The following is an 11,991-nucleotide window of genomic DNA, read 5'->3' as shown; positions in this document are numbered from 1 at the left end:
TTCCTGGCTGCTGTAAGATAAGCAGCTCACTCTGCACCCATGCTTCCCATGGTGATGCTCTGCCTCACCACTGTCCCTGAGGCGTGAACCACGGCAGAGCAGACCTCACCTCCTCCTCGGCTATATGCCAGGGGCTTTGGCACGGCCTTGGAAACTGACTGGCAGTGGGGCGTTGAGGGCCTGGTTTGACCAGGCACTTTGATGGGAAAGGTAGCCAAGTAGCTGGGAAGGCCCAGCTGCTCAAGAGATTGAGGCAGGTGGACTTGGATCCCTGGATTTAGAACCCAGCCCAAACACACAGACCCAACTCATGCTGGCGAATGGGTAGAGCTGTTGTATTATATTTTATTGTTTTGTAAGAGGGAGCTGATGTGGATCGAACCCAAACTTTAGCTCTGAGCTGTATCGCCAGCCCTGCTTGAGTCCTTCAAACTCACCAGTGGTCAGTCACGTGCTTTCCTTCCATGTCCTTCCCGAAGCCTTTTTTTCGAAGCTGCATACCACAGCCTGAGGCCTCAATTTAATAATGAACTTGGGTCTCTTGTTTGGCAGTCCTGGGGTTTGGACTCAGGGCTGTCCACCTGCAAGGCAGGCTCTCTACAACGTGAGCCACACCTCCAGCCCATTACTTGAGCCATTTTGGAGTCTGATTTATTCCAGTACCCAAACCTACTTCTCTTTACCTTCTCATGCTATTGAGTGGGAAAGCCCAAAGCAGAAAAGCCAAGCCTGCTGCCTGTGCTTGGTTATGATTTCCTTTCTGCCAGGTGCTGGCTCTAGGTGGTACCCGATGGGTGCCCATCCCCCACCCTTTCCATCCTGTAATGATCAGCCCTTTGGGTTTTTTGCTGGAAAACCACGCATGGTAAAGGAGAGGGCCCTGCCAGTTTCTTCATTTCCATGACTAATTTAAGGAGGGAGGGAGAGGTATAAACCATTTTATGATGGCTTTCCAGCCTTAAAATTCTGAAATTACTTTGATCTTTGTTTGTCAGCAAAGAAATTAATTTTCACTTGAAGAAACATCATATTTAATGCCTTTCATTCTGGCCTGGCTTCATTCCACGGTCATTACTAAGGTAACAATGGGCAGCCAGGAGACGGTGGAGCTGTAGATCAGACAATGTTTACCGGACTGGCCGGCATCGATTTATTCAAGCTATCTGACCCAGCTAATCATATTTTATTTTCCCAAATCCTCTCCCTCAAATTGATTTTTTTCAGAAAGTTTTTGATACAGGCTTATTCACCTGGCTAATCCATTTATCTTCAGTTCCACCTGTAAAGTCAAGAGAAATCTCTGGGGTGGTCTGTAAAAAGAAAGAGAAAGTGGGGGGTGGAGATTCTCTGTGTGACTCCTTCCTGGACTTCTACTACCTCCCCAGACATACATGGCATGCTCAGGCCCCATACCTCCAATAGGGGAACTAATTATCTGTGAACTGTCATCCCTTACTTCCCCTTCTCGGCCTTCATTTCTTCTTCAAACTCAGAGAGATTTTGTCTTTAAAGTCTTTTCTGAATTGATTGCTGTTGTTGAGACAGGATCTCATTATGTAACCCAGGCTGGACTTAAATTTATGCTTCTCTTGTTTTAGCCTGGGATTACAGGCATTTGTGCTCCTCCTGACTTAGCACTGGCATTATAGACATGCATCACCACACTTGGCTCTTAAAAATCAAAGCTATTAGCTCATGCCTATGATCCTAGCTATTCAAGAGGCTGAGATCTGAGGCTAGAGGTTCAAAGCCAGCCCAGGTAGGAAAGTCTGTGAGACTCTTCTTTCCAATTAAATCATTAAAAAAAGCCAGAAGTGGTACTGTGGCTCAAGTGGTAGAGTGCTATCCTTGAGCAATAGAAGCTCAGGGACAGCATCCAGCCCCAGAGTTCAAGCGTCAGGACTGGAAGAAGAAGAAGAAGAAAAATCAAAGCAAGTAGAGTTTGATGAGATGAGGGATTCCAGACCAATCATCACCTTCCGCCATGGCTTGCAAAGCTAAGGCTCTTCCTAAAAGTGATAGTATCCAGTCTCAACTCATAGCTGGCAATCACTAGTGGTTGTGTCTCCTCTTTCCTGAAGCCTGGAGTTCTTTCCCACATTATTTCTCAGGAGCAGGAAGATTTTAACTTGCAGAAGCAAAGGCCTTTCCCTAGGGCTCCGCAGTATTGGAAGCAAGACACATTCAGTGGAAATCGCATTTCGAATTTTGAGTTTTGATCTCTTCCTGGCCTAGCAATATTGGGTAGGACCCTCTCTCTCTCCCAGGTAGCAGTTGTGAGTGGCAGCCCCTAGGTGGCCCAATCTCATGGGGAAGCTCATTGAGCTCCTAGAACTAGAGAATGGACACTTTGCAGTGGCCTGTGTTGCTAAATGGATGCTTGGTAAGTGAGGTGTGTGAAATGCACTTTCCACTTAAGGTATTTGCAACTTACAATGGGTTTATTGGGACATAACTCCATGTGGGTTAGCTTTTCATCGTTGTGGGGAAAAAAATATGTGGCATAAGTAACTTAAAACTAGGAAGGAATTATTTTGGCTCGGGTTTTCAGTGGTTTTAGTTCCTGGTCCCTTGGCGCATTGCCTTGAGCAGGTGGTAGAGCAGAACATCATGGCGGCAGGAGGGTACACTCACCTCATGGAGGCCAGGAAGCAGAGAGTGGGAAGGAGGGACCTGGGACAAGGTAAATTTTTCAAAGCCATGCCACTAGCAGTCTACTTCCTCCATGTAGGCCCCATTTCCCAATAGCCTCATCCATGAGTTACTCTATTAATGAAATTAACACCCTTAAAATCCACCTCTCAATAACATCACCAATTGGAGCCACACCTCCACTACCTGAGCCCTTTGGGGGGGGGGGGTGCAGTATTTCATATTCAAAGCATAACAAACCCAAAATGAGCCAAAGGGCAGCTGTGATTTGTATCACATGACAATCTTGGAACCAATGGGAACTGCTAGGAAGGAATGAACAACTCTGATTTGTCAGTTCTGCACCATATGAGCTATGGTTCAGGTGGGGATGGAGTCAGTTCCATCCAAACAACTTAGGTTGGAGAGTGGGGATCCTCAGAGGCAAGTGAGGTACTGTGATCTGGTTGGGAAGGGGGTTAAAAAGAGATTCTGTTTCTGCCTCTACTTGCAGGCTGAGGCCTCCTCTGGACCTCAGTTCCCTTAATTTTGTGGTAAGAAGGCTCGGCTCTTATAGGGATCTGAGAGCTGACATGTATGAAGTGCTTAGTGTCAGGTCTTAAATAGGCGCATAGCATGTGTTGGCTCTGATGATTGTGGCTGGTCACTACTATTGTTGTGGTCACTGTGACCCTGTGCTATATGGCCACTCCTGGTTATTGGGTTTCCCCTCTCTGAGTACGGTCAGAACCAACATAGGCCATGGGCAACTCTGTGCATGATGAAAGACATTGATTGGAAACCAACTCTGGGGCTGGATGCTGTCCCTGAGCTTCTTTTACTCAAGGATAGCACTCTACCACTTGAGCCACAGTACCACTTCTGGCTTTTTTAGTGATTTAATTGGAAAGAAGAGTCTCACAGACTTTCCCACCTGAGCTGGCTTAGAACCTCTATCCTCTAACCAGCTATCCCTGGATACCCTCCAATGTAGCCATCTTTTCCAGGAGGGAGGGACAGCATCACAGTGGATGTGCTTCTTCAAGCAGGAGGGACAGGAAGAGCATCCACAGACATGGTAGAAGTCATTTCCAGTCTTTCCAAAGCAATCATTCAGTCAACAAGAGTTTTCTGGCTGCATGAGTTTGTAGGGCTGCTGTGACAAGTAGCCCAGACTGGGGTCTTAAGCAATAGAAACTTATTTCCTCATGTTCTGGAGACTGGAATCCAAGATCCAAGCACTAGCACAGCACAGCTCCTCTAAGTCCTCTCTCCCTGGCCTCCAAATACCTGTACTGGTGTTCCTCTTCACTGGGCTGTTCCTCCATGCCAGCAGAACTTGATGTCTGTTGTGTACCTCAATTTCCTCCCCTTGCAAGCACATCAGTTGAAGTGCACAACAGCTGTCCATTGGATTCCACTAACCTCCATTGCTACCATAAAGGCCTGGTCTCCAAATCAAGTGCCAGGGGTTACTTTCATTACCTGATTTGGAGGCAGAGTAAAGGAGAGGAGAGGAGAGGGAGAGTGAGGGGAAAAGAGGAGAGAGGAAGGGAAAGCGGTGGGGGGGGGGAGTGAGAAAGGGGGACGGGGAGAGAGGCTGTAAAGTGTGTCTCTTGTGCATCATGAATATTAGGCACTGCTTGAACATTAAAACTGAGTGTGCCATCGCTGCCCCTCTGAATGTACACACAGGTGATGGGAGAGACTCCAGAGTAATATAGGGATTATAGACGTGTCCAACACAGCCACAAATGAGAGACTGCTTCCTTCTCTGGCTTTGTGTGGTTTGTGGGTGGAGCTGGATGGGGAAGGAGGGACCTTAAACAGAAAGGTGACTAGTTTGTTGTGCTAGTTTAGGTGCTGCAGGGTGGGGGAAGGGAGGGCTCCTCTAAATGAAGCCTTAGGGAGAACACTGGAGCCGGGAGAGAGAACTGAGCCAAGGTCTGAGGGAAGGGCATTCCAACCAGAGTATTAATAGAGTCCCTTAAGACCCAAGGGGAAGCTGGCAGGGGATGAGGAGAGAGGGAGACAGGGAGAAGGTGAAAGGGGAAGAGGGAGAGGGGGGGGAAGAAGAGGAGAGGAGGAGAGAGGGAGAGGGGGAGAGGGGGAGGGAGAAAGGGAGGGGGAGAGAGGGAGGGAAAGGGAGAGGGGTGAGAGGGAGAGAGGATGAAAGGGGAGGAGGGAGAGGGAGACAGGGAGAGAGTGAAAGGAAAGGAGGGAAGGGGGAGGGAGAGAGGGAAGGAGGAAGGGGAAGCTGAGCAGGTGGTGTGTGATCAGGTTGCCCCGAACTCCTTAGATCTTTAGTCCATTCCAGGTAGAAGCCCGGTGTCACCTGCTGGAGATTGGTGGGCTGTTTTTGTTGTTTTGAGCCCTGTAGCCTAACCTGGCCCAGAGCTGCTGACCCTCCTGTGTGAGGAGTGCCCCCCCCCGCCTCCCCCCCCCCCCCAGCCGGGCTGGCCCAGGTGCGTCGGAGGAGAGCCAGGGGCGCGAGCAGGAAGAGCCGCCCCCCCCCCCCCCCCCCCCCCCCCCCCCCGCCGCCTGAGGCCCAAGGGCCGGTGGAGTAAACAGGGTGATTGCAGTGATTTGGGGGAGTGTCTGATTTTCTGGGTGACCTGGCTTCGTGCTGCGCCCTGGAACCCCCTGCTCAGTCCCCTAGGAGGCGCCCAGGCCGGGCCGGGCCAAGCTGAGGATGGGGGACAGGGTGGGGACCCCAGTGACCGGGGTCAAAGAGCGATGAAAGCCACCAGTCCGGTGCGACCAGAGAGCAGCAAATGCTGGCCCTGGGAAGCTGGGTCGCCGGCGGTAACCTGGCCGTCACTTGTGTGTGGGGGGGGGGGGGCTGACACCTCCTGAAGACACCCCTGACCCCCCTACAAATCTCGGTCTCTCCTGCAGAGCAAAGACCCCCCAGCCCGCAGGTTCCCCCCCGGCCCCCCAGCCCGCAGGTTCCCCCCCGGACCCCCTCCCAGCCCGCAGGCCCCCCCGGGGTCCCCCCAGCCCACAGATCCCCCCGTGGCCCCCCAGCCCGCAGGTCCCCCCGGGGTCCCCCCCAGCCCACAGGCCCCCCCCGGGGTCTCCCCCAGCCCACAGGTCCCCCCGGGGTCCCCCAGCCCACAGGCTCCCCTGGGGTTCCCTCAGCCCACAGGCCCCCCCCCGGGGTCCCCCCAGCCCACAGGCCCCCCGGGGTCCCCCCAGCCCGCAGGTCCCCCCCTGGGGTCCCCCCAGCCCACAGGCCCCCCTGGGGTCCCCCAGCCCACAGGCCCCCCCCCGGAGTCCCCCCAGCCCACAGGCCCCCCCCCGGGGTCCCCCCAGCCCACAGGGCCCCCCCGGGGTCCCCCCAGCCCGCAGGTCCCCCCGTGGCCCCCCAGCCCGCAGGTGCCCCCCGGCCCCCCAGCCCGCAGGTCCCCACCGGGGTCCCCCAGCCCGCAGGCCCCCCCGGGGTCCCCCAGCCCGCAGGTCCCCCCGTGGCCCCCCAGCCCGCAGGCCCCCCCGGATCCCCCCCAGCCCGCAGGTCCCCCCCGGGATCCCCCAGCCCACAGGCCCCCCCCGGGGTCTCCCCCAGCCCGCAGGTCCCCCCCCCGACCCCCCCAGCCCGCAGGTCCCCCCCCCGACCCCCCCAGCCCGCAGGTCCCCCCCCGACCCCCCCAGCCCGCAGGTCCCCCCCGGGTCCCCCCAGCCCGCAGGTCCCCCCCGGGTCCCCCCAGCCCGCAGGTCCCCCCCGGGGTCCCCCAGCCCGCAGGTCCCCCCCGGGTCCCCCCAGCCCGCAGGTCCCCCCCGGGTCCCCCCAGCCCGCAGGTCCCCCCCGGGTCCCCCCAGCCCGCAGGTCCCCGGCCGCTCCTGTCGAGGGCAGGCCCCTCCTTGCCCCGGGAGGACGGCCACGGCCGCGGCTGCGCGTGGATGCGAGGTGGGCGGCCGGGGCCGACTCGGACCGGTGAACGGCTCGGCCGAGGCTCTTCCTTCCCCCGAGTCCTCCCCTCCCTCTCCCTCGGCGTGCTCGTTCTGGCGGACTGGCTTCCCCGCCGGCTCTTGCGAGCCTCTGGTTTACGGGGAGAGCCCTGCCAGGAGCTCTGGTGCCCGACGCTCGCTGTTTAATCCCGGCGGGAAGGCGGGCTTGGGGACTGGGGCGAGCTGCTTGCATTCTCCCCGGCGCCCACCAGAGGGCACCCGGCCGCGCGCCGGGACTGCGAGGGGCTGGGCTGTGAAGCCCACGGCCGCACTGGCCCGGCTGACCGAGGAGGTTCACCGGTTACCTGCGGAGGGCGGGCGTGCGGCGGCGGCTGCTGGGGAGGGACGTCGACCAATCACAGCCCTGGGACCTGGGACCTGGTCTAGAGGCTCCAAGCAGTTCGTTTCCTCTCTGGGCACTGTAAGAGATGTTTGGCGCTTTATCACTGCTGAGACAGACAACGTAGACCGGGTTAAAGTCCAAGGTCATGCTAGGTGCTGGGGCTGTAGCTCAGGGGTAGAGCACTTGCCTCGCAGGCATGAAGCCGGGTTTGAGTCTCAACACTGGGGGGAAAAAATGCTAATTTGGATTAAAAAACAAAAACACAAAAAACCAACCCATGGGATTGGAGGCGTGGCTCAGTTGATAGAGCACTAGCCAATGAGTGGAAGTGTCAAGTACCAAGTTCAAGTCCCAAAAAGAAGAAAAAGTCCATTCCTAGGGACCTGACAATCATCTGGAGTAAAGGTAGGATGTAGTCATTATCTGGGTGCAGAACACAGGACATCCCCAAGGTCTTGTGGACTCCTGACCGACCACAGTTGGTCACTTCGTGACTTCTGAATTGGGCTGAGTTTTTGACACGATTGAAGGTGACTAGCGTTGCAGAGGCCAAGGGAACAGTCTGACCTTGGAACTCACTGACATTTGTGAGAACCAAGTTACTAACAGCAAGTTCGTTACAAGCTGGCTAGGAAACCATGACACCACTGGAAAACTCTCTGCCCCCACAGAGCATGCTTCTGTTTGAATTGTTCAATGAATAACCGGGGAGATAGAATTCTACTACATCAGTAGCTCAGAGAGTCTTTTCACCAGGGATGTCATCTTGCCCCAACCAAGCTTTCAGGCCTTACAGTTTACAAGCAGTACAGTGCTTTATGTGTTTATGTTTTGGTAGTATTGAGGTTTAAATTCAGGACATTATGCTTTGTAAGCAGGTGCTGTACCACTTGAACTATAGCCACAGTCATTATTTTTGTCAGTCATGGAGCTTGAACTCAGGGCCTGGGTGCTGTCCCTGAGCTCTTTTGCTCAGGGCTAGTGCTCTACCACTTTGGGCCACAGCTCTAAACTTCCCAGTTTTCTGGTGATTAATTAGAGATAAAGAGTCTCATGGATATTCCTGTCAAGGCTGGCTTTGAACTGTGATCCTCAGACCTCAGCCTCCTGAATAGCTAATATTACAGGCATGAGCCACCAGTTCCCAGCATTTTTTAAAAAATGCTTATTTCTCAGATACTGTCATATTTTTGCCTTTGTCTAGCCTCAGATAAAGATCTTTCTACTTATGACTCCTAAGTGTCTGGGAACAACCATACCTGGTTTGTTAGTTGAGATGTCACTAACTTTTACCCAAAGTGGGCCTTAAACCATGATCCTCCCAATCTCCACATCCCAAGGCGTTGGAATTACAGATGTGAGCCACTGCACCTGACTAGGAATCTCGTGTGTGTGTGTGTGTGTGTGTGTGTGTGTGTGTGTGTGTGTGTGTGTATGTGTGTGTATGTGTGCGTGTGTGTGCGTGTATGTGTGCGTGTGTGCGCGTGTGTATGTGTGTGTGTATGTGTGCGTGTGTGTGCGTGTGTGTGTGTGTGCGTGTGTGTGTGTGCGTGTGTGTGTGCGTGTGTGTGTGTGCGTGTTTGTGTGTGCGTGTGTATGTGTGTGTGTGTGTGCGTGTGTGTGTGTGTGTGCGTGTGTGTGTGTGTAGGTGTGTGTATGTGTGTGTGTGTGTGTGTACTGAGGCTTGAACTCAGGGCCTTGTGCTCTCACTCTTGATTTTCTTACATGAGCCATATCTCCAGATTGACTTTTTGCTTGTTAATTGGAGATGGAGTATTGTAGATTTTTCTGCCCAGCCAACAGAATAAAAGGAGAGAAAGGGGAGGCAGAGAGAGAGAGAGAGAGACAGAGACAGAGACAGAGACAGAGAGACAGAAAGACAGAGACAGAGAGACAGAGAGAATGCAATAAAATAGACCTTTATTTGGCTGTGTTCCAGAGTTCCAGAGACTATGAAGTCTATGAGCCTGGTGCTGGCCTCTGGAGAACTGGGTGCTGCTTCTTCTCTTGGTGGAAAGCAGAAAGGGAGCAGGTGAGAGTGGGGGGAGGGGAAGACATGACACCTGGCCAGGCTTTAGCTCAATCCACTATCACAGTGACTAATCCAATCCCAAAAGAACAAAAGAACGTCCTTGATCCTTCTTAACTATCTAATCACCTCCTGACACTATTACAATGGAAACTAAACTGCACCACAGTTTCCAGAGGGAGACAAACCATTTTCAAAACCACTTTGTGTGCAGAGCTGGGGCTGTAAAGGCTGCTGTTTGAAATATATTTCAATTGCTTCTTTCTTTCTTCCTTTTGCAAACTGTTTACTGTACCCCTACTCCATCCAGCATGAGAGAAAATGGAAGGCAAGATTTCCTTCTTCACCGAGCTTACAGGACACAGTTGAAGACAGACCCTAATCAAGTCTCCTCCCAAGGACACAGCAAGCCCATTGTCTGGACGGGGTAGTGTTTGAGCTGAGAGTTGGAGGGAACAGATTGATGACTTAGGTTTGGAACATGTCCAGTGCAAAGGCCCCCTCTTGTGGTGGGGCATCTTTGAGGACTGAATGCCTGAGGGCTGGTACGTTGATAATGAGATTGATCCTTGCCTAACAGGGAACCAGTGGGAAGCCATTGGCTTGAACTCAACCAAACCCAGGCTCTGCCAGCAATGAATTAGTATGCAGATCCAAAAACAAATTCATTATGTCCCTTCTTCCCACCCTCCCAAACTTGCGTAAGGCTCAATATCTCATCTTACTGAGTGGCCTCCCAAGCAGGAGTATCCCACCCACCCACCCACCCAGGTGTCAGCCATGAAGCTTCCTTCTTCATCTCTCTTACCCAGAATCTAACCCATGGCCAAGTCACGTATTTTTTTTTTTAGCCAACTGAGTATACCACTACCATCCACGTCACGTGATCAACGCAGTTTAGTGCTGAATTCCTTTTTTTTTTTTTTTTTTTTGGGTCCAGTCGTGGGGCCTGAACTCTGGGCCTGGGCGCTGTCCCTCAGCTCTTCAGTTCAAGGCTAGCACTCTACCACTTGAGCCGCAGCGCCACTTCCAGCTTTTTTCTTTTTGCTTATGTGGTGTTGAGGAATCGAACCCAGGGCCTCATGCATGCAAGGCAAGCGCTCTACCACTGAGCCACCTTCCCAGCCCAAGTTTAGTTGAAGGGCCACTTTGTGTCACTACACAAATTGATGTTTTAAAAACACAAGTTGGATTCTGTCTCTCTTCTCTACCTTAAGTCCAGAGATCTAGGGTAAATCTGCGCAGGCTCACTCCCCCTTGGACTTTGGTTCAGTATTGGGCAGACTCCTGCCTCCACTTCTGGTCCCTGAAACATGTGCGTTTCTTCTTGGTATTTCTGGGAAAGGTATTCCTGCACATCAAGAGAGACCCCAGGAAGAAAAAAATCCTTCCTTTCTCTAGATGTTTGGTTTGCCTGGATAGCAGCAGTCATTTTATTTCCCAGTTGCAACGTGTAATTCTGGGGACCAGAGCAGCTCAGTGCCAGCCGTGGAGCCTGCCTTACTACAATGAGAGGAGGTCCTTTGCTTTCTGAGCTGAAGGTGGGTGTTTGGTATGAGAAGCTATAAACTCTCCGCTGCTGGGATTATGTAGCTGAGGTTCCCAGTGTCAGGTGGGCCGTTGGATACGTGGCATGGACAGGTTTGAAATAAAAGCCGTAAGTCCCTGTGAGTGAACACAAACCTAGGGGAGATCAGGAGAAGTCCTGGAAGAGGTGGTGACTGCAGAAAAGATTGGCAAGAACTAGGCCGGAGAGCTGGTACGGTGACTTTGCCATGGTCAGAAAAAAAAACAAAACAACTTCTGTCTTCTTTTGTATTAAGGCCGCTATTAAGGGCATTTTACTCTTCTTTTACTCTTCTTCTTGGGTCCAAACTGGACCCAAGGAAGAGACTCAAGACCGTTTCCGGCTGGGGGATGAAGCTGGATTCCAGAATCCGCTCTCGGCATTACCACCAGGACTTCTGCTTCCTGTCTCTTCATAAGTAATTTACCACAACTTCAGAGGAAACAACGACGAAAGGAGCAAACAAGCAGCTGCTCTCCCTGCGTGTAAGGCGCCGAGTGAGAGGCCGCCGTCCGTCCGCAAGCGGCAGGACGCGGGGCAGGACTGCGGGCCGCGGGGCCCGGCTCCCCCAGACCCTGGCCTCCCCCAGACCCTGGCCCCCCCGAGACCCTGGCTTCCCCCAGGCCCTGGTCTCCCCCAGACCCTGGCCCCCCCGAGACCCTGGCTTCCCCCAGACCCTGGCCTCCCCCAGACCCTGGCCCCCCCGAGACCCTGGCTTCCCCCAGGCCCTGGTCTCCCCCAGACCCTGGCCTCCCCAAGACCCTGGCCTCCCCAAGACCCTGGCCTCCCCGAGGCCCTGGCCCCCCCGAGACCCTGGCCTCCCCGAGGCCCTGGCCTCCCCAAGACCCTGGCCTCCCCGAGACCCTGGCCTCCCCCAGGCCCTGGCCTCCCCCAGACCCTGGCCTCCCCCAGGCCCTGCCCCCCCCCGAGACCCTGGCCTCCCCAAGACCCTGGCCTCCCCGAGGCCCTGGCCCCCCCCCGAGACCCTGGCCTCCCCCAGGCCCTGGCCCCCCCGAGACCCTGGCCTCCCTCAGGCCCTGGCCCCCCCCCAGGCCCTGGCCCCCCCGAGGCCCTGGCCTCCCCCAGGCCCTGGCCTCCCCCAGGCCCTGGCCCCCCCGAGGCCCTGGCCTCCTCCAGGCCCTGGCCCCCCCCAGGCCCTGGCCTCCCCGAGACCCTGGCCTCCCCCAGGCCCTGGCCTCCCCCAGGCCCTGGCCTCCCCCAGACCCTGGCCTCCCCCAGGCCCTGGCCCCCGACCCGGATCCACAGGGATCCACAGGTTGGCGCGCCACGGCCGCGCTGGAGCCGGGAGCGTGTCCCCTCCGCGGGAGGAAGGGGCGTCTCGGACCCGAAGGCTATCCCACACTCCCCCGTTCCGGCCGCGGACCCGACGTGGCGGCCCCGCCCGCGCCCTCCAGGCAGGTGCTGAGAGGCGCAGAGAAAACAAGCGGTCACAGTCCCTGTTTGAGGGGCAAC

This window comes from Dipodomys spectabilis, unplaced genomic scaffold (assembly GCF_019054845.1).
Source record: "Dipodomys spectabilis isolate Male_0828 unplaced genomic scaffold, ASM1905484v1 ptg000130l, whole genome shotgun sequence".
NCBI lineage: Eukaryota > Metazoa > Chordata > Mammalia > Rodentia > Heteromyidae > Dipodomys > Dipodomys spectabilis.
The sequence above is the reverse complement of the archived record's forward strand: the minus strand, read 5'-3'. Positions refer to the sequence as shown.